Raw genomic sequence first — 24,516 nt, forward strand, 5'->3', positions numbered from 1 at the left:
GTAAGTCTTGCTGGCTCCTTCCGCTTGTAAAACAGTCTGTGCGAGTGATCCTGGGCGGCTGGACATCACTCTTGTCTCAAAAAAGAGAACTTGTAAATATTCTCAATGCATGTGTAAATGACACTCTTGCAACCCTTCTTTCTCCCCTCCCCATTTCTTCTTCCCCGCTCTCCTGCTCTGGAACAGAGTTCCTTAATGTTTTCTCCAAGAACAGTCCTACATAATTCCTAAGTTGAGCCTGCCTTCTTTTTACGTTGTGGCAAAGTGCAATTACAGTTTAAAGGGAATATTTATGTACATTAGTTAACGACATCATTGCAACTTACTGCTCACACATCAACACTTAATTAGTGTAAGCATAAGTGACATAATTGCTACAAGGCATGCATTTACTAGTAATGTGAGGTAATTTCATGCACTATGCACATTTTAAATATCTACTTTATACTTTGTCAGGCTGAATTTTTTAAATCAATAAGGGATATTTACATGGATCAGAAGGCAGTCTTCTTCCCTACCACAGACAAATATCCTGCTAATGGCCTTCTGATGCATTTAATATCCTGCAGGGTTTTGAAAGCCAGAAAGGTTAAAGATGGGCTGCAGACCCTACCCTGGAGAAGAAAGAGAATCCCCAAATGTATGCAGCAGCTCCCACATTAATTACATGTGTGCCCTCTTTCATGCACAACTATGCAATAGGCATTTACATCTCTCTCCAGGCATACAGATTCTAGTTTCGAAATAATCCTTTGAAATATGGTGGTTCTCTAAAACGGGGAGTTTCAAAGATCCCTTCCAAAATCGCAAACACTTCTAAGAAATTATGAAGGGTGGCTTTCTATTATGCTCATTTATTCAAAGCAGCTCCCTGAGGAGACTTCTCCCGTGGTTTTCCTGTGCTTCTTCATCAAGTGCAAACCCCAGCATGGGACAGCGCCAGGCCCTTGGGATCTGGGGGTTGCGCACTGTTAGCCTCCTGAGATGGGGCATTCCACTCACTCCCTGGGCGGCCTCCTCTCTCCACACTTTCTCCTGCAACGCCGCTTTCCTGCTGCAAACCTGCCGGTCTCCGCTCTGCCAGGCATGCTCCCGTCTCCCCGGTCGCAGCAGCAGTCACATGGCATGGTGCTGCACGCACACCTGTCGCCCTGTTAGATCTCAGACAAGATTCGCATGATGAATGGGATTCCGCTTAGCTGATCCCCATGTAACTCACCGGGTGACTACCACGTCCTACAGGGGCAGAAAAGCGTAGTGAGAACCTGTGTTTTAAAATAAAAAGATCCTCCACTCAAGGAGACGGAGACGTTAGCCAAAATTCTTCTCCTGCCTCAAGTTCCTCATATGGAGAATGGGAAGAAGTGGCTTGAATATCAGCCTTACAGGCTGGCTCACCCTAGTTAGAGCCCTTGGGCTATCTACATGGAGTTTTCTCCCCGGCTGCCAGTCTGTCCGGTAGCCAAGCCCATTATATCCCTGCAGCTCATCGACAGACCTGCCCGACCTTGCTTGCATACCCAGCTCTCCCAGCCCAGGCTAACAATCAGGTCCCCTACTGCTCTGGAACCAAGTTTTAATGGTCATGTCCACAGCAATGGCAGGATTCTGAATTACTTTTTTCCCCTAAGGGAGGCAATCAACCCTGCGCCTCAAGATAGAAGTGTCCTAGATGTAAGTTCCGGCCCAGCCACTATGTAAGTTATTTAGCAACTACTCAAGTGCCAACCAGGCAATGTGTTGGGTGGTAAGTGAAAGCTGCCACCGCGCTGGGCACCAACAGTTCCACGTGGGTCTGAAGCAGGTCTCCAACTTGTTGGAGGCTGTTTCTTTAAGGTGGAGACAATATCTGCCCCCCACCACACTGAGAAGTCTGTGATGAGAATAAAAAGAGCAAGCAAAGCGTACACGGGAATATATTACAAACTGTAAAGTGCTATGCAAATCAGGACTATCGGCTTCGGACCCCTTCTGAATCCTCTTCTATCCCTCAGTCCATACTCACTTAGCAGCACATGTTACACAGCCAAATGCACTTCCCTCCACGCTTTCTATCTGTCTACCACGCTACGCTCCCCATAAGTTCAGATCTGCCTGCTTGACAGGCTAATGTGCCATTGCCGTCCCCCTTGATATTAGTCTAATTCTGATTTGAGGCTACGGAAGTGACAAGTGGAGCTATTTTAGAGGTGCCTGGGGTCGTAAAACATTTTGAAAATTATTTTGCTGTCGTGCTCACGTCAGGATAGATCTGCGTGAAGATTCTGTGGTTCCGAAGGGAACATGAGGTCTTGCTGCTTGTGCTCTGGAGACAGCTTGGCGTGATGAGCAGCGCTGCCATCAGTCACTGCGCGGAATGCCAGGGAGGCCCGCGCGGCACCCATGAGCCAGGGCCTTGAGGATTTGCCTGGCAACTCTGAGGAAGCTTTGTCACCAAGAGTGCCTAGAAGGATCCAGGAGCGGGAAACAGAGAGTCCCTTGCCACCACCATACTTTTTCTGAAGTGTCAGAAATGGATGTCGTTTTTCAACAGGAGAGACCCAGAAAGCATTGAGGGAAAGTATCCATCTTGCACTTTTTAAGAGATAATGGAGAAAAGTTGCAAAAGTCAGAATTGAAATTCTCTAGCCCTTTATTCTTTTCTCTCTGTGTGTTGAGCCTAGCCGCTCCCTGTATTTTATTTTATATTTTTGAAGTTTATTTATTTTGAGAGAGAGAGAGAACGAGAGCACACAAGTAGGGAGGGGCAAAGAGAGAAGGAGAGAGAGAATCCAGGCGGGTTCCACGCTGTCAGCACGGAGCCTGACGTGGGGCTCGAGCCCAAACAGTGAGATTATGACCTGAGCCAGATCAAGAGTCAAATGTTTAACCCACTGAGCCACCCAGGTGCCCCTAGCAGCCCCCTTTAAATAATGATAGTAATGGATTCAGTGAATATGGGGGGACAATGGGAAAGGATGGATTTGTAACAACAGCCTTGAAGAAGGAGTTTTCTGAAAGAGAAAGCCCAGAGGTGTCACGAGGGATCTTACTTTTTACCACAGATGGGACGAAAGATAAGGAGGATTCAAGGATGGAGGGACCAGAGTCTGCACTACGAACACCCAGCCCACAGAGGCAACGTCTTCACTTTGATCTGTGCCTTTCCGAGGCACACAGCTAGGGAATCCATACATACAAAAGAAGAGCTCTACTCCCAAAGCTTTGAAATAACTCAAAGCACAAAGGCAATGTCCAGATATTTTCTTCTAAACCTAAATAGGCTGTGAGGTCCTTTAGGATCAGAAATGTTTGTTAGCCCTTTCTGTACCCACTTTGATGCACAGGGCTTTATGTAGAGAAAGTCTTCCATGGGTGCTTACTGAACGAATGAATGACCAAATAACTACAAAAGAACTAAGAGAAAGAAAGAGGAGACAGGCAAAGAGGAGATTGAAGAAGAAAAAAAAACTGTATAGAGAAAAATGAGCTTATAAAATTAATGACAACATGGTGGTTTGTCCAACCTAAACTACTTGACTTACTAAAAAAAAAAAAAAAACCACCAGGTGAGTTGTGTGCTTTGTCTAGGGAAGCAGAAACTCACTGCACCATGGCTTTCTTCCTGTCCCCTGCCTATCTCCCCAACCATAGACCCTATCTCACCACGAAGAACACAGAAAAATTGGTACCTTTCAGATAAAAACCCCTCTTGTGCGTGATGAGTTTACCTCAGCTTCCTGATTCCAACAGCCTTCTATAGATCTCTAAGTCTGGAATGGGCTAACTGAAATTACTCTTGCCATCCCCTAATTCTGTGCACAAACGTCATCCACACATAGAGCCACCAGCATGTGTCGTGCCCTGCTAATGCACCAGAAGGGTTCAAAGTGGTGTATCAGATTCAGCAGCTTTCAGACAAAGAATATTATTATTAATGCACTGTGGCAAAGTAAGCGTCATTGGTACTTTTGACCTTCATTATTTGTTCTGAAGAGAACCACATGGTTCTCAGGGCTTGCAAGAGCATATTTCCACAAACCTCCATCAAGTAACAATTATCGATGATTCTAATCTCTTTCAATAAATATTTTAGAACATGGCAGAATCATGGATATTAGTAGGAGACATCCTCAAAATGTCCTCCTGGATAGGGGCTATTATTTTTCTAGTTACATGAAAGAGAGAGCTTTTATCCACCTTCTCAGTAGCCTGATTTATTTACGTCACAAATCTTCACATAAAGATTTTAATAGCGAAGAAATCGTTATGCCTATGTCGTCTCTTGGACACTAGAACCATTCGTGCGCTCCATTTTGCCTCTTTATGTCAATTCACACCTACATGCACCTTCAGAAGCGCTATCTGTAGGCCCTGAGGAAAAGTTGCAATTAAACAAGGATGCATCCAGGCCTGGTATAGACGAGAGACTCAAAGATTCGCCTGGATAAGCAGAGATGTCCTCCAAAATATGCCCAGCCCTTTGTATATAACTCACCTTGCCCAGCTTTTCCAAAACCACAATTTACAGTGCACAATAGTACATGTGTCATGTCACAAACAAAGGCAGACATCCATTTAATAATAATAGCAATGTAAAAAAACAACAACATCAACCTAAACTGAAACTTGTGGCTACCCTCTGGCTCCTCAGACCCAGCAGAATTCAAAATATAAACCACTAGTCGAAGATAAAGGTTTGTATCAATTATATTTTACCTCTGAAGGATCTAGAGCCCTTAAAACATAGGCTGGCTATTTTAGACCCTTCAGTTCCGTTGTGCCACAGGTCAGTGAATGGTGGGCAATCATTATGTCCCACTGACCATGACTGCCTGAAGAAGGGAAATCTCCAGCTGGGCTTCACAGAAAATTTGAGAAGTGAAGTCAAGCTTCAAAAGGAGACCCACTGAGTCCCGCAGATCCTGCCTGCAGAGAGCGTCTCTCCCTGCTCCCCCATTTCATTCCTCCAGGCCTGAAACGCACATGTTATCTGCGGCCGGGGCATGTGCTCTTGCTTTCAAACAGCTTCCAGAAGCAAGGACCACACTCTAGTTCATCTACAAAACAAGCACGTACATCTACGATCAGGCTGGCATCAGACGTCTCATCAGAAACCCTGCACGTGAAAAGTTAAAGACATATTCAAAGTTCTACAGGATTCTGAACCTGCAATTCTATAGTCAAACAAAATACTAGCAAAAAAGGATAACATAAAGGCATGTTTGGATGTGCACAGACTCAGAATGCTGATACACCGAGCACCATTTGTTAAGTCTGACATGTGAATATGTCCTGCAGACAATGAAGTTGAAACCAAAACAGAGGAGACATAGGATTCCCAAACAAGAGAAGCTACCCCAAAAGTGCAAGACACATTCAAGGCTTAAGAAATGTTGATGCTGTGAGCAGATTAAAAGAGTGACCAGCCCTGGGGGTGCCTGGGTGGCTCAGTCGGTTGAGCGTCCAACTTCGGCTCAGGTCATGAACTCACAGTTCGTGAGATTGAGCCTTGTGGCAGGCTCTGACAGCTCAGAGACTGAAGCCTGCTTTGGATTCTGTGTCCTTTCACTCTGCCCCTCCCCTGCTGGCTGTCTCCAAAATAAACAAATGTTAAAAAAAATTTTTTAACAAAGACCGACCAGCCCAGATACAGCAGGGAGATGATGTCTCTAGAAGGAGAAAGCCAGTATGGTGTGTGCTAAAAAAAAAAAATGAGGCTGAGAGGCACCTGGGGGGCTCAGTTGGTTAAGCCTCCGACTTCAGCCCAGGTCAGATCTCGAGTTCATGGGTTCGAGCCCCGTGTCAGGCTCTGGGCCTGCTTCCGGCTGTGTCTCCTTCTCTCTCTGCCCCTCCCCCTCTCATGCTCTGTCTCTCTCTGTATCAAAAATAAATTAAAAAACATTTAAAAAAAATTTTTTTTAAATGAGGCTGAGTAATTTTGAGAATATGGTTAAAAACTACTATTAATTTGACAACTCTTAGGCAAAAACAAAAATGCAATAAATAAAGGATAGGTTCATTTATAAAAAGCCAATTTAAAAAAAAACATTTGGAAAAATAGAAGAGCTACTGGAAAAAGTCATTGTTTAAATATGAGTCATGCTAAAATATGGCAAAAACGTAATAAAAGTGAATCCATTTGACTCTGACACTAGGAAGATTCTTTTTCAAATGGCATTTTTGTCTTAACACTGGACATAAAAAGAAGGAAATGCAATCCAACACCTTTATTTAAATTTATGGTGAATAATATATACATGGCCATTAAAACAAATAATATTTATTGGTTTCCAGCCTTCAGTAAAAGCCAAAGACAAAGCCCATAATAATTATGGTTTCAGAAAGGAAGGTAAATGTTTCACTGTGACTATGTAAATTAAAAGTAGAGCTACCAGAAATTGAGAAGTAGGAGGGCAAGAGAAGGAAGAGAAGAGGGAGCAGGTGTATATCTTATGAAACTAATCACGAGGGGAACTAAAAAGAGCAGTGTAGGAAGGTGGCTGCTTCCCAGAGTGAAACCAAGGTTGAGGAAGAAGAAGCGGAAAAGCCTGGACTTTTCATTTCAGACCCCTCTCTGCTTACAAAAGCCAAAGTGAACAACACGTGTACCAAATCAGGCTGCACACCTTCAACGTGTACAATTTTTAAGTCAATCATACTTCAAGAAAGCCAGATAATACATAATTATGCCCTGTGTGTTTCTTTTAAAACAATGTAAATAAAATATATTAACACGGACAAAGGGAGGTCTTAAATGAAAAAGCACAGCATCATCTCAGATGATATGGGTGTACATATGCGCAAGAAAAGCCTCCAAGGTGGGGCGCCTGGGTGGCTCAGCGCATTAAGCGTCCAGCTTCAGCTCAGGTCATGATCTCACAGTTTGTGGGTTTGAGCCCTGCGTTGGATCCTGTGCCAACAGCTCAGAGCCTGGAGCCTATCTTCGGATCCTGTGTCTCTCTCTCTCTCTCTCTCTCTCTGACCTTCCCCTGCACACACACTCTCTCTCTCTCTCAAAAATAAATAAAACATGAAATTTTGTTTAAAAAAAAGAAAAGCCTCAAAGGATATACACCAGCCCATTCATGTTTTTATATTCAGGAAATGGATTGCTGGTACTTTTTCACTGACTTTTTTTATATCTTTACATATTATTTCTTTAGTTCTTTTTCTTTTATATATCTTTGCAATTAGCACATCTTAAAAATACAAAAAACAGTTCTATTCTTTAAAACCAAGTTTTAGGGAGGCCTGGGTGCCTCAGTTAAGCGCCCGACTTCGGTTCAGGTCATGATCTCGCAGTTTATGAGTTAGAGCCCCGCATTGGGCTCTGTGCTGACAGCTCAGAGCCTGGAGCCTGTCTTCCGATTCTGTGTCTCCCTCTCTCTCTGACCCTCCCCTGCTCGCTCTCTCTCTCTCTCCCAAAAATAAATAAAACATTAAAAAAAATTTTAATAAAAATAAAATAAAATTTTAAGACATGTTCTTAAGAAGTTCCTAGGTGGTTCAGTCACGTAAGCATCTGATTCTTAATTTTGGCTGAGGTGATGATCTCATGGTTTGTGAAATCAAGCCCCACATTGCACTCCATGCTGGAAGCATGGAGTCTGCTTGGGATTCTCTCTCTCTTCCCCTCTCTCAAAATAAATAAATAAACTTTAACATTAGAAAAAAAACATGTCCCTAAATCCTACAATTAACAAATTATAAAGTACCAATATATGACTTCTCAACTTTTTATAACATTTCGAAGTATGTTTAATATTTTAATTTTTTATGTGAAGTGGGATCATGAATATATACATTAATATTTTACAAATAGGATTCTAATTTTTTCAAGCTACTCACCATCCATTTATTTACAACATGTTCATCACCTGCTACCCAAACGAGTAAGCATGTCTATTTGTCAACCATGTCTGGTTTTCCAGAGGATAAGGTCCTGAAGCTAAGAACTATGTTTAATAATTTTGTATCCCCAGTTCCTCGCACATAAAAGGCATGCACTGTGACTCTCAGTCAATCTGAGCGAAGTTTGGTGCGCCGTCCGTCGACCTGTGTGCATAGTTACCACCCAGTCCCTAGTCCCTTTGGAACTAACGTATTCAGGGCTACAACACAAGAAGTAAGACGACTACTGAACCATGCAAAGCCCTCATGTTGTTCCATCTTTCCCGACTTGACACTCAATTCCTGAGTCGCTAGAGAGGTAGGAGGGGTTTTCTTTCCTGCCTGATCATTCCACCTGAAAAAAGTACCTACCGTTTCCTAAAAGGTAACTGCCGTCGTGAGGGCTTTTGCGGGAGCTCTAACGGGCCTCCAGCAGAGGACGCAGCGGTACCCAAAAGAAAAGACCTCCCCTGAGACTGAAGCCGGACAAGAGATCTCCCCTTCCGCCATCAGATCGCTACCTTTTGAGATTCTGTCTACAACATTCCTCATCCTCACAGTGAGCTGATAGGTTAAGACTCCAACTTTAGTGAGTCATCACTCCTCAAATGACTGCCCTATTATAGCACCAGGGAGGGCAGGCAAAGCGCTAGGATCCAATGGGTAACTATTATGTCGCTTAGGAGAAGAGACCAAAGGAAGAGGAGGTGGCAGAAAAACAATTTCAGATTTTATAATGTCTTCTAAAGTAATCTGTCAAATTAGCTCAAAAACAATGGCAGTCACTATCTTTCCTAATAAAACCAGTTACACTTATTTTTTTCCTCAAAAACACTTTAGGAGTCTCTTGCTGTAAGTTAAATCAAGACTACTTTTCCTATCCGGTACTCAAAAATACCCAGAAAAGAGTATGGCACATTTTAGAAATGTAAACCTCCAGTTGTAAGACAAGTAAGTTACTGGGATCGCAAGCACAGCATGGGGACTATAGTCAATAATATCCCAGTAACTTTGTAGAGTGACAGATACCACCTACACTCATCATGGTGAGCACCGCACAAGTGTGTAATTGTCGAATCACTATGCTGTGAACCTGAACTAATACTGTATGCCAACTATACGTCAATTTAAAAAATAAAAACTTTTTCAAACTGAAAACCACGGTAGCCACCACCCAGATAAGGAAGAGTCACCAGCGTTCTGGAAGCCACTTCTTCACGAGCCCACCCGGCGACAGGTAAACAACATGCTGAAATCCTATCACCATGCACTAGTTCTGCTTGGTTTTGAAATTTATATAAATAAAATCATAGAGAAAAGTGCTCTATAAATAGCAGCTACCACTGCGTGACAGCTATGAAAACTTTGGCTAAATAAACAATAATAAGAAGCTAAACCCCAAGCCTCACTAAACCCTAAGCAAACCTTATAAATAACATTCTGAATCATATTTATCCACCTTGTAGATGGAGAAACTGGACTCAAACAGAAGCTATGTAACTAAGATCACACCTTCAGCTCAGTAGGTAAATTGTGGTTTGAACTTACATGTTCTCACTCGATTTCATGCAGCCAGATGAATAAGTAAGCTATTGCACTTCTACCAGAAAATCATTACCTCATTTAGGACTCAGAAGTCTTAGAACAGTGAACTGAGCAAACACCTGGCTTCCCTCTATGGAATGCATCATCCATTAGTTGCATCCATTGTATTACAAGGCAAGCTCCTGAATGGCACGCATGCTGGCTTAAAGACGGGTACATGCCATGTTTATATTATATGTTTACTCCTATTAAAAGAGTTTCAGGTCATTAGAGATTCAACCAAGGAATGGCTTTATTTCATCACGATTTGCAAGTTTAATACTGTTGAGTTCCCCCTCCCCATTACTTAAGTACATTTTAGGCAAACCCCATAGGTTTCCAGGCACTTTCTAAAAACCCAGTCTCAAAATCAAGCAAGCAAGCAAGGAAGCAATCCCAGTCCAGTTAACACGTCAAGCTCATATCCAATTCAAAAGCTAATCGCTTCTTGTATCACAGACTAGATCAGTGGCTCAAGTAGCCTAATGTGAAGAGGAAGGCATGATCTGTTTCTAAACTCTTTGTTTCCCACTATGCCCTTGAATTACAGAATGGGAGAATATGGTATATTTCTGGGTCACTTCTTTGCCTCTCCTCCCCTCTATCTTGATCCTTGCAGTTGAGTCTAAGAAGGAGAAACAAAAGATGCAAAGATGCTCTTATGTAACTGGCTATGTCAGTAAGGAGAGGACATCATGGGTCTCCCCCTCTTTTAGTCTGATTCTGTGTAATGGTGGTGGCCTATGCTGATATGGAAGCACGTGCCAAAGTTCTGGCCTCCACGTAGACTAGGGTTCTCAACAGCAACTCTGCGGACTCTTGACCCAGATAATTCTTTGGTGTGTGGGCTGCCCTGTCCATTGTAGGATGTCTAGACGCACCCCTGGCATCTACCCACTATATGCAGGAGCACTCTCTTCCTAGTTGTTACAAATAAAATTTCTAAGTATCCCCTAGAGGGCCAAAGCACTCTGGATGAGAACCATTAACAAAGATAATACCGGCATAGTTCTTGAACAGCCTCAGGAGCAATGCTTACTTCAGATTCTTCCCTTGGCGGGTGGGGGTGGAATATCCACTTGTTTAGCCTAGATGTCACCTGGGAAGGCCATGGATAACTGACCCATCCTTCAACTTCTCTAGTTCTTAATGTGCAGCCATGCTAACAACTGTGGTTTTCTTTTCAGCTAAGAACAGTAGAAAGTTGGAATGTAACCATATTTAGACACAGGGTTCTTAAAAAGGCAATTTATTTAAAATGAGGGTATTACTAGGCCCTAATCCAATATGAATGGTGTCTTTACAAGAAGAGTACATTTGGACATAGTCAGGCACGGGGTAAAAGTATTGCAAAGACACAAGAAGAAGACAGCCATCTACAAATCAAGAAGATATCTTACAAGAAACCAATCCTTCCAACACCTTGGTCTGGGACTTGTAGCCTCCAGAACTGTAAGAAGATAAATTTCTGTTGTGCAAACCACCCAATCGATAGTACGTTGTCAGGGTAGCAACAACAAACTAACATGTATCAGTCTAGTCCTATACTTATCAACATGGGATGGTGAGATAGTTGAGTAAGAAGGGCAGATTGTGCCTCTTCTTAGGAAGCTCTGGAGAGGTGTCTAACCCCAGTTTTGGGTGTCCCCATTTAAATGAGGGATACTTGTACACTCTTCAACTCTGAGCCCTTATTACCAATTCTAGAGCAATAGAAGAAAAAATGCACACTCACTGTCATAGTATATATGCATCTGCAGGGATTTTAATAGGATCCAACAAGGAAGCCATATTTTCAGCATCGTGAAGAGACATAGAACCTCTATTTTCCACTGCTATCATACATCTCATAACTGTCTTGTAAGGCAATAGCGCCTCATGTATATGAACCTGGGTGAAGGTTCTATGATGCAGCGACATGTCTACTTGGTGATTTCATGGACAATATACCATAAAGATGGCCGACTTGCAGAACAATCTCTTCGCATTGCTGGCTGGGAAATTGTTTTCAAACACTGGTCAAGGTCTGGATGGCATCCTTCTAAGCAGACATAAATCACTACCTTGAGTGCTCTGAACAATTCTAGGACAGGAAATGATCTTAGCAGTCACCTAACCTAATCCCTCACGTCCTGTTCAGTGACTTCCATCTACCTATGACCATGCTAGCTTACACATAAAGCAGAACACTTGAGAAATAAAACCAGGTGAGGAATCTAGATGCATAAACCCAATCTGGAGGGCGAAATGAAGTTTTATGCATACTCACAGGTAAAACATTTTTAAAGAAGCTGGTCTTTGAGATTCCTCATTGAATAGGAAAACACTGTTTACATTCCTGATCACCTCCCCCTCAGCACTTTGCCATTCTATGCCCCACCATGTGCCTGGAATCCATTAGGTGTGAATACCACGTAGAGTCACCAGAGGACATCACAAGAATTTGATAGGCTAGTCTTAGCCTAGGACAAGTAGTTGGAAATTTGACTTTGGGCAAGTCCATTGGCCACTTCTGACTTTTTAGCTCCTTCATCTTAAAACAAGGAGACAAAAATATATAGTCACAAATATTGCTTTCAGTTTTTTAATTCTCCAAATCTCATTTATAGATAATTGTATATATACATTTTATAGATGTATTATATATATATAATTTTGCCATGCCCTGGTGATAAGCTCCCCTATCTGTAACACATAAACCTCTGCATAGATACCTTTCCACCCCAAGTAATGTTATCCTTGTGAAACATGTTTGAAATTGCAGCCAACTTCTGCCAAGTCTGGAAGGAGATGTGAAGGGGATCAGATGATGTGTTAGGTTTCTATCATGGCCATAACAAATAACCACAAACAGAGTGACTAAAAACAACACAAACTTATTATCTCATCGTTCTTTAGGTCAGAAGTTTGAATTGGCCCAACAGGTTTCTCTAATCCAGATTTCATAAGGCAGAAATCAAGCTGTTAACCAACTGGGCTCTTACGGCGAGGTTCTGATAAGAACCTGCGTTCCAACTCACTCGAGTTCTTACGATTTTAGTATTCAGGTCCCATCGACTGGGGCTGCACTCTGCTCTTGGAGGCCTCTCTACAGTTCCTGCACATGGGCCCTGCTCTCAGAGCCAGAAATGGCATGTCTAACCCTTCTGATGCTTAGAAACACTCCAACTTCCAGCCAGAGAAAGTTCTCTGCATTTAAAGTCTCAGGTAATTAGACTGTGTCCATGGGAATAGTCCAGGATCACCTTCTCTGGAAGTCTATACCCTTCATCACAACTGCAAAGTCCTTTTCCTTGAAACATATTTATAAGTTCTAGGAATTTTTGGAACATTTCAGGGAGTCATTATTCTGCCTACATGGTGAGAGGGAAAAATGAATTGGGGGCACAGAAATAAACTTCTCCATAGTATTGATCCAGGGATTTTCCCCCCCTCTGATTCAATAAGGCACTTAAATAGCAGCATTTAATGGGCATTATTAGAGGAGCAGTATTTTACTGGTATTTAAATGTACTACCTCATAAAATCTTATTCAGTAAATCCTATTATCCCCATTTTACATCTGAGGCAACTGAGGCTCAGAGGAACAAGGATTTAAACCCAGTTTCTGTTGACTCCAGAATCCCACACCCTCAAAACTTTACTAATGAGAAGGCGGAGGCTCAGAGATCATGTGACTTGTCCAAAAATACACAGATTAACCATTAATGAGTGTCAGGAACAAAATCAGATCCGCACCTGCCTTCGCGCACTCTGCTCTACTTGGCTGGCCCTCCATCTCACACACACTCAATGCCCTGCATTCCGAGTTGATCCGACCACACATTTGTCCATACGCCACCACAGCACTAGCTTTCCTTACTCTCACCTCCACGTGTCTGACAAAAGGAGGTCTATCTCACACTGGCTTTGTGGTCACACTAGCTTTCAAAACAGTGGGGCATTTTTTTAATACTATAAATGCCATACTTTATAATGCTAACAGATAAATTTCAAAGAACGAGGCTTTGAAGCTGAGACTCCCATAATTACCTCCCAGCACACGAGGCAGGAAAGAGTAAGTACCTAGACCAACAGGAAATGGAAAGAGGATAATTCACCATCAGAAATTGTGAATGAATGATTACAGTCTATAACATTCACTCTTCTGTTTCATGTGTAAGCACCTGCTCAAGCATGTAAATATGCAGGTGGTCCTAGAACTGTTACAACCCATGGCATAATTGATGACACATAATACTGAAGATTGATTCATGCCCCTAGGGCCAGATATTCATTCAAATATAATAATATAGAGAGCAATTAAAGAGCCCTTTCCATAATTCATTGAAAGGGCATTCTGAAATTTTATTGAAGTTTCTTTCAAGTGTGGATGTTGACAACATGGCCATTTCCGTGAAGAGTATTATTTTATGACACATTCAGCCAACTTAAGAAGTTATTACCTGAACCTCACTTAACGTCTTTAAGGAATGGGGTATTTGGCATAAATTTAAGTGTTCATGATTATTCTCATACAATCAACTAATAATAACAGTAACATATACTTTCTCATTTAATGACCAGAGCAACCCATACAAGATGGGTATTTTTATGTCCCAAATGCATATGAGAACACTAAGGCTCATGAAGGATAGCTCGCTTATTCAAGATCAGATAGCTAGGAAGAAGTAGAATCCAGAATTCATAACCACGTTGGTCTGATGCCAGTGCCCATTCCCTTGAGTGCCTTTCCCGCTACCTAATCAGTATCTTCTTCAAAAGCAAAGTATGTAACCTTTTGGGATTAGCTTTTTTCACTCAACATAATTCCCTTGGAGAGATAGCCACATTGTGTGGCTCTTTCTTATTGCTGAATAATACTCCACGGTATGGATGTGTATCCGTTTATTTAAACGTTAGCCCACAGAACAAAAGCCAATCTGAAATACTTAAGAGTGTTTGAATCTGCTCACCTTACAGAAGAAGACTTGTCAACAACTTATCTAAAGAAATTTTCCTTGGCCATGTAAAAGGAAAAATAAATTCACCTTAAGTTCAAAGGAATGGAAGGAGTAAGCCATTGCTAAGGACTTATTAAATGGTTATTATTTAGTTTTCAAAGTAACCCTACACTTGTAATTATATACCCATTATACAAGTAATAAAGGCAAGGCTCAAAAAGTTTCCATAAAGTCCCACAGCTACCAAATGGCTGATTAAAACCCAAGTCTTTCCCACCTTAAAATCCACCCTCTCTGTCCTGTACTGCACCACACTGCCTGTGAGGTGAAAGAGCAAAACCAATGGGAGACCCTGGATTCAGGAACCGCACCCAGCAGGAAGAGCTGTGAAATCAGCTCCCGTGAGCAGGGTGGACAAAAATGTGATTGCCTCCCTACCAGGCTGTCCTGACCGTACTGACTTTTCTGTACCTAGATTCTTTCAGTTAACATCTCTGTAACCCAAAACGGTAACCCCCCACCCCGAGTCCCACTATTCCTAACAAAAAAACCAAAAAACTCCACCAGAAAAAAAGTGAATAAAAAAATTAGAATCACTTGATGGTTCCAATGGGAAATGTGGGGTGGCAAAGGAATCTCTGATAACGTGTGCTCCCCTACGGACTGAAGGGCCTGAGGATAAAATCGTCTCCCTTCTTTTATTCCTCCCACATGCTGACATGGTATTGCTCCATAATTTTTTTGTCACGGCTTTCAGATAAATCAGTAGAACCACTATCTCTCTTGTCAGGCTGGTGTCAAATGACACCAGAGCACTGAGCTGGGGTGGCAGGACTGTCCCGCTGCTAGCTCCCTGCACGTGGCCACACCCGCCCACTCCCGGGAGAAGACCCCGGCCTGCTTACGAGACAGAGATAAATTCCTCCCTGGCATGCTCATCAGACACTAAGCCAAACTCATCTCTTTCCTCCCCTCCTTTCCTCCCTCACTCCGGTTATTTATAGAGATCACAGGTGAATCGGGGGAAATTATTACAGTGCAGTCACTGCTGAAAGGCTGGGAGCTAAAGAAGATGGATTATCATGGCTCTGACATGATTTGTATGGATTTCCAAAATTAAGCTGTTCGCTTAGAGTGACCACCTTCCTCCCGCCCTGGGCTTCGCAGCTGCCCTGGGGATAACCTTCATCTGCACTTGTGAGCCCGGAAAGCTGAGCACGTTTCCCATTACCTTGCAAGCAAGTGTGTAGGGTTCTTCTGGCCCCTCAGTAATGGCAGGGCTGCTGGTGAACAGAGTGATAAACACCGACTGAGAGGGATGTAGCGTGAAAAGAGCTCATCACCTGCCATTAGCTCCCCGATGAATAATGCGGCGTCCCCCGTGGCAGGTGGCAGGGGCTGGAGGGACGACTGCTCCCCTGAATGCTCTGGTGAGCACTTCAGCACAGAAATAGGTGTAAGTCCCCAGTAAGTGGGGAGAGCAACAGATGCATGTGACAAAATTACACAAGCTATTGTGTTTTAAAAGGAAGGGGAATTTTGCTTCGCAAAAACCTGGCAGGGCTCCTTTCTTTCTGCCTCTACCCTTACGGTGAAGGGCAGGCTGATGCTGCCTTCTCTGAAACTCCGGCCATTCGAATCTGGACCCTTTGCAAAGGGGTACTTCCCCTGTGATTGCACTGCTCAGTGAAAAGTCTGATCCATGCTGAATGTTTCCAAATGAAGCTTAGAACACAGAGGTTTAACTATGTGATCAGAGTGGCCACCAAGGTCGTTTTCCTCTTAGAGGGACTGGTTTGGAAAGTGGTACTGTGAATCTGGGTCCTGATATTATATATGTATTTTAAGATAATTTAAAAACAATCAGTTACTTATTGTTTTGTATCACCAATAGAGGGTGAAATAAAAATGTACATCTTCTCTGTTTAATTATCCCCAGATCTTAATACTGTTGTTTGCCCTCAGCAGGGATCAAAGAACTGTTTCTTGAATTAAGTTTTAATATATTAAATGGCTGAGAACATTGTCCAACGGAAGTATCAATATTACCCATTAAGCACTATCTTGGATGGTTTTTCCCTACTCTAGCTACTTTGTGCATATTTTGGAATTAGTATTGTTGGGTTTTATTAAGCACGATGATTCTTGTTAATTGGTGATAACCTTTTTAAGAGTTCAATGATCAATTATACTGAAGAAAGTCCTGATAAAGTAGAACTTAGATTTTAGTAATGAAATGGGGGACAAAAGAAGTCAAGTGAATTAAACAGGGTTGCACAGCAAAAACAACTATAATAGGTTAAGCTGTGCCCCCCCCCCAAAAGGTATATTCAAGTCCTAACCCCAAGTACCTGTGAATGTTGACCTTTTTGGAAATAGAGTCTTTGAAGATATAATTAAGATATGTTAAGATGAGGCCATACTAGATTAGGATGGCAATAAACTCAATCATTGATATCTTGAGAAGAGGACAGACACACAGATATACAGAAAAGTCATGAAGTGCTGGAGGCAGAGATGGGAGTGACACAGCTACAAGCTAAGGGATGTGAATTACCAGCCAACACCAGTATGTACGAGAGAGACATGGAACACACTCCTCCTCAGAGGCTCCGAAAGGCGCAAACCTGCTGACACCTTGATTTTGGACTTTTAGCACCAAAACAGTGAAAGAATACATTTCTGTTGTTTTAAGCTACCTAGTTAGTGGAAGGTTGTCATGGCAATGCTAGGAAACTTACAGAGCAACTACATTCTTTTTGATCCTGGACCTATGTTACAAAGTGCTTAATGAAAAACACACACAAAATCTAATCTTCTTAAATGATTACATTGAAATAGAATCCATACAGACTAGAGTATGTCACATCACCAGCTCTCCTCTGACATGAGGCCACAGCCACCACCTAGATGCTATGCTGTAACGGGCTTGAAGGTTATCAGAGCAGAAGTACATATGGAAGGGCCTGGACCCAGGCGTCTTGTTTTCTAACCGGCTCAGAGGAGCAACACACCATTCATAATGCTGGGTGAACCCTGCCTTAATGAGTGGTTCTCAGGGTGCAGGGAAAACAAAACCAGGCCAGCCCCTCAGCAATTCTGAGGAGCTGTTAGGAAGCCAACAAGACGGGGCCATTTGAACATGCTGCAGCAAGCTCATCAGCACACGCCAGCACACATTATTATAACTGAAAATCATACACCAGGACAGACTCTTTAGGGAATAGTTTATTAGTTACTGGCCAGTTACTGGCGTTCAGTAACATAGCGTCTCATGGATGCTGTTAACTCTATCACTATCTGTAGACAAAGCTGAACTATGATGACCCTCTTTTCCAGTTATAACAACTGTATCTTCTGCACACCAGTGTTCTTGAAATGTGATGAACTCACAAGCTTGTTTGAAGCCTGGCCTCAAAAATGTAAGCATTTCTCTTAGCAAAAATTAACTATGGCTTCCTAAGGACTTTCTCAGGGTTAGGAATAAGGGATAGGAAAATCTTTTGAAAGAATCATTCAGTGCTGTTGATAATCTTGTTACTATTGTTGGCTTCTTATCTGAGTACAAAACTGCACAGTCCCTTAAATGTGAAGTAAAGGGTTTTCCTTTAGACGTCAGAGTTCCTAAAATGTGGTATGTGTGCATGTGTACATACACAATCCATTAAAGGCATACAGTAAAAGCACATGAAACAAAGGCAAAAAAAGAGGTCAAATATATTTTTAAATGAGGTCTGTGTTCATGTTTTCAGATCCTGAAGTACATTAAAACTTTTACCTTTAAAGAACTTCTAAGCAGTTGTTGGCTTTTAAGCATATATTTCATTTTTATATAAATGATGCTAAATACATTGCTCTGAGATATCAAATCCATGTAGAATTATTCCTTTCTTAATATGGAAGATTCATTCCCATGATATGCTTTTTGTCCAGTTATTCCAAAAGCAAAACAACTAAAGTACCAGAGGGCTGCCTTCTGCAATATCAGATAAAAGGAAGATGGTATAAAAGAATTATTTAGCATTACATAAAACACTGTCGAATGTGACAGTATTCATCAAATATACACCCAGGGATCTTGCACCTAGGGAAGAGCAGAGCATAGTTTAAAAAACAAAAATGTTGAAAGAGAATGATATGGCCTAGGGCAAGAGCTGGAGTGTGGGGAAGTGGAGCTTAAGGTTAGCTTTCCAAAAGATTCTTTTATGGATATCAGGATCCTACAGCACAATAAAAAGTATCTTATGTTTCTAAAATCAGGTAATATTTAAGATGATTCCTAGCTGGTCTACATACAAGACATTTTTACATTCTGGAAAACTCATCTTCTACAAAGTAAAGCAACATAGGCACCAGCTTCCACAGAGAATGGGAAGATGTAGCCAACACTTACTGACTTGTCTATCAAAATTCTTCCCCTCAATACCTATGATTACAACAGTGGCCTCCCAGAAGCCATGTCCTTAAAAATACCCAGCCTGAGATGGGTTCATTGGTTGAATCTGGTTTGCCTTTCATGTCACTGGGGCAATGAAATTCTTCTCAGGGAAGGAATTAGGCATACATTATAAACGTGGTTTGCTTGGTTTCATGACTGGAGAAGACATAAACTTAGAAACTCTAAGCACTTTTCTGCTATGTATGCACAAATAGATTCTTCAGTAAAAGAAAAAAAACCTATGAAAAGCAACATGATAAGTAATAGCTGCATGGGGAAAAAAAGATATAAGTAATTCTTACCCAGGATGTAAGTTCCTTGTTCCAGTTTGCTCTTGAGGACTAGCTGCAACCCAGTATTACAAGATGGTCTTTACAATATTATAAAATATACTTAGCATAGTATACACTTTAGAGAGTGACTGTAATACGTAAGCTTGGTAGCAAAATAAGTTAACTGATAAAGCTAGAGAAGTTTAAAACAAAGAGTGATGTAGTGAGATTTCAATAATCCCCAGTAAAGACATCCACAATCCTTGTCATGCCTTATAATATAAGAAAAACTGGACCTGTGTGCATGATAGGAAGACAATTTAAAAATAAAGGAAACAACAAAAAAATCTTAAAAGTGGTCAAACATAAAAGGTACTTTACATTCAAAGAAGCAAGCGTAAGACTATCAGCTGACTTCTCCACAGAAACAATACAAGTCAGAAAATAATGGAATGGTAGGTTCAAGTTCTGAAAGAACAGCCTGCCTGGGATTCAACGCCCATCGAAGATATCCTTCAAAGAGGTAAACATAAAGACATCCTGATACAAACAAAACCAAACACATCTGTCAACACCATACCAACTCTACAGTGGGGAAAGGAACAAGAGAGAGAGAAGGAAAGAAGAAAAAATCAAGGAAGGGAAGGAAGGAAAGAGAGCAAGGAGAGATAAAAAGAAAGAAAAAGGAGAGGACAGAAAAAGGAAAATTTTCAAAGGGAGGGAGGGAAAGAAGAAAGCAAAACTCTTCTTTACAGAAAAAGGGAAACAAATGCAGAAGTATTTTAGGATTTTCAGATGCTACAGTATGACCTCACAACCACAGAGATCACTTATTAAGGACAAAGGATACAAAAAAACTGTACCTATATAATGAGACAGAAATCACCCTCTCAAGCAAAACAGTCAACCTCAGCATCCCTAATTTTAAGCAACCTGACTTTATATGAGCAATGGGGACAACGGACTACAATATCACCTATAACATTACATCCCTATGAAGTTTTAGGGAAGTTTTTAAATTAAGATACAAACTAATGTAACATTTATTAGTTTTGGGTGTACAACATAAGGATTTGATATATGTATATATTGCAAAACTATTATGATAAATTTAGTTAACATCCATCACCACATGTACTTTATTTTTTTCTTATGACGAGAATTTTTTTGAAAGTTTTTATTATTTATTTGGAGAGAAAGAGGGAGCATGAGCAGTAGAGGGACAGAGAGAGGGAGAGAGAGAATCCCAAGCAGCCTCCATAATGTCAGTGCAGAGCCCAATATGTGGCTTGAACCCACAAACCGTGAGCTCATAACCTGAGCTGAAGTCAAGAGTTGGATGATTAACCAACTGAGCCACCCACCTGGGTGAGAACTTTCTCTGTAATGAGAACTTTTAACATCTACTCCCTCAGAAACTTCCATACACAACACAGTATTGTTAAGTATTGTCACCATGCTATACATTACACCCCCAAGACTTATTTATCTCATAACTACAAGTTTGTACCTTGGACTACCTTCAGCTATTTTGCCCCCTACCTCCTACCTCTGGCAAACACCAATATGCTCTCTGTATCTGTGAGTTCAGTTTTTTAAGATTCCAAAGGTAAGTGTTATCATATATTTTTTTTCTGACTTAAATATTTCACTTAGCACAATGCCCTCAAGGTCCTTACCTATTGTTACAAATGGCAAGATTTCTCCTTTTATGGGGGGAGGGCCTGAATAATATACTACTATTCTACTATTACATTACAGTTTCCTTACCCACTCATCTGTCAATGGACACTTAGATCATTTCTACATCTTGGCTACTGTATATAGTGTTGTGATGAACATGGGGATACAGATTATCTTTTTGAGATAGTGATTTCATTTCCTTTGGATAAATTTCTAGAAGTCAAATTGATAGATAATATGGTATTCTGCTTTTAATTTTTTGAGAAACTCCAATCCTGTTCTCCATAGCAACTGCACCAATTTACATTCCCATCACCAGTTCACAAGAGTTCCCAGTTTCCCACATCCTTACCAACACTTGTTATTTATAGCTAAGTGTTCTTTAAAAAAAATAAATAAAACACTAACTTGGACAGAATCAAGCCTCTAGATATAACTTCTGATTTACTAGTAATTCACAAGATAAAGTTACACCTTGCAACTTACTAGCATTTCATGAGTTAAATAAGATCATATGGAAACAATCAGACAAATTCAACATAAAGGGTGTTTCTTACTAGTACTGGCTTGGACTCCTCATAAAGTCAATGTCATTAAATAATAAGACGGGAAACAGTTCTAAGGAGATTTAATAACCAAAATCAATGTGTGAGCTTTCATTGGAAACTCATTCTGTTACAGTCATCTATAAAAGACATACTAGGAAAAAATGGTGAAGCTTAAATGTGGACTGAATATTAGAATAAACCAAATTACAGGTAATTTTCTTAAGTGGGATAATGGTATTGTGTTTATACAGGAGAACTCTTTATTTTTAGGAGATGTGTTGAAATATCTAGAATAATGTGTCATGATGTCTAAAATAGACTTTCAGGTGCTACAGCAAAGATAGAGTTAATTGTTAAAATCTGGGTAGAGAACATATGGAGATCAATTTGATATTATTTCCTCGTCTGTATGTTTAAAACTTTCCTTTCTTAGAAAGTGGGGATGGAAACAACTTTTTTAACCCCTGGTCAGAGCAATTTAACCATAATATAAATTCTCATCAGTTAGATCATTACTTGTTCTAAATGACAAAATTCAATACAAAAAGGTTGGGGGAGATTTACTCTTTCTCATAAGTAGAATGGTTATGATTTCAGACATGTTTGGATATAGACACTCAAATGGGGTCATCACAAATCTTTGTGGCCCGTCTCTTGGCTACGCTTTCTGCTGAGGAAAGTTTACAAGAAGCAAGTAAACCATCAGTATCCCTCCATTACATCTTACCTGCTTAGCAATCCTAGTAAAAAGAGAATACCTCTTCTAAATGGTCCCAGCAAATTTCCTCAGATCAGCTTAGGTCACACCTCTGAAGTCATCACTGTGTTAAACACAGGTGACTATGACAACTGGCCAGTTTGGAGACAGGTGCTTAACTTTGGTATCATAAGTGGGGTCAACTATACTGATTGAAAGTGATTGAGGGTGGTTACACACAGGTTAACAGAAGGAAAATCTTGCTATTGCCACTGAGTACGTGGGAGGCGAAAGAGAGAGAAATAGAAAGAGAAAGGGAGACACAGAGAAGTAAACAGGAAAAAAAATGTATGGGCAAAAAATAATGATGAACTGCAGATTCTTTTCTCTTTAATGGAGGTTTGGGAGTGCAGAGACCTGGACCCTACAGAACATCCCAAGCAGGGACTAACATCTTCAGCAAGGCAGGCCCAGAGAGAGGAGACTGGCAGGAAATTATTTTAGCAATGTACCAGGCAGGAAGATTTCAACTATAAGATAGAGCAGCTGAGTAAAACATGCTGCAAAAGAAATTCCTCGAGCTGGAACATCGGTGAGGAATCCACAAATGCAATGCCTCCTGAATCAGGCCAGGAGCTCATCAGCTCTGAGTAGAGTTGATGACCCTCTTGGGAAAAGGGGTCTCAGTAGGTTCTTTCCAGAACAGCTCAGCTCTTTCTCCTCAATGAACCTTTCTGGCCCAGAAAAACACTCCTGTATCACTAGCACCATAAAATTTGTTAGTGCCACACATTCCACAAAGCCACCTTGCCTTGCCTGGCTATTAGAGTAACTTGCTAGCCAAAGGCCCTGACCTTTCTCAGGCAAAGCTTAAGTACTAGTTTCTTCTCCTCTACCAACCCCATGAGTACCAATGACAAGATCTCTGTGATCTTTTCAAACCCTCTCACTCATCAAGTGAGGGCAAGTCCCACCATGAGAAAGCAAAATGCCACAACTCTCCAACAACTTTTTCCAAAAAATTACTCTCCCTGCTCACTTCAACCTCAAACCTTTTACACTCAAAATGGGAGTCCAGTAAGGGTTTACAAAATTGCATTTTTTGATACCTCCTTTGCAAATTGGGCATCGGTGACCCAACACCACCACCACTGCTCTTTGGAATGACCTATTATTAAGCACCCACTTCTTTTTGTTGTTCTTGGGTCATTAGTTGCTACTGAAATGCCAAGAAGCCCATATCAACATCCTATTATACTTGACTGGCTATACCTTACCAACCAAACAATAATAAAATCATTGCTTTAAGGGAGAAAGGCCATTTGGTAAGCAACCAACTGTGTATCACACAGCAGAATTCACATTTTTACCTGGAGTAGGACCTATTAACCTTCAAATAGTTGGGGACAAAAGAAAGATATATTAGGAGGTTTTATCTTCATGGGACTAAAATGATGATTTGACTTAAAAATAAAAACAGACTTCTAGGCTCTAAGTGTCTAAGCCTCCCTCTGTGTATTCTAACTGCCATATTTCCAGGGCCTGGCATGAAGCCCAAGGTCTATAAATACTTATTGATTGGCTGACTACAGACCAGCCACTTCATTATAAAAGACTTTGTTCTCAAAGGATTCATTACTACCAGTATCCTTGCATATGTGATTGCATACTATAAACATAGACAATACATTCTATATATTTGAATGCCTATTCTTGAAATGTTCCTGCCATGCCGTGTATTTGTCAAGAGTTAAAATTTAAGAGTTTCTGCGTAAATACAATTTAAATCCACAATCCAATTAATGCATTAAAAGCTGACAGAGTTTTGCTAAAAATCACCATTTGTCATGTATTCTGTGCCCTGGTATTATCCCCACAGACATATAAGGCTAAAAAAGGCCACCTATTACTGGAGAGATGTATCTAAAAAATCTCTCAGGCTGCCTGTAATAATCTCCATTATGTATAATGACCATTTTGATAATAGTCTTTAGAAGAGGTAATGGCCCTGCTGAACGGTTATTACCTGTCTGTTCATGCTGGAAGCAAGATGCAGAAGCCAGAGGGGACAGTCAAATGGTCCTTGTGGTGTATTCTGAGGAAATAAGAAATATTTAACAGAATGCAAGAAACAGACAAGCGAGCGCCTTTTGCGGCAGAACGGGCCGCCTCTCTGCCACAAGCCTTCCTGAATTTCATAATTTAAGGCAAATGCTCCCAATAATGGACCTGCTCTCAGCCTTCAGAGCAATTTCGTCTGAAGCATCACTAGCTGGTCTATTAAGAGCAAGAGGAAAAGACAACGGAACGTTATCATACTCCTTCCTGTATTATTGTTGGTGGGATAAGCCCATGACAACAGCGCCTTCAGTGGGAGACAGATTGCTTCTTTAAGGCCCACATAGAGGAGGCCTGCCTGTGGCTTAGGTCAATCTGGGCACACCGTAGTTCTGGGGACTAAATGTGACCCAGGCTCAGC

This window comes from Suricata suricatta, chromosome 13, assembly GCF_006229205.1.
Source record: "Suricata suricatta isolate VVHF042 chromosome 13, meerkat_22Aug2017_6uvM2_HiC, whole genome shotgun sequence".
NCBI lineage: Eukaryota > Metazoa > Chordata > Mammalia > Carnivora > Herpestidae > Suricata > Suricata suricatta.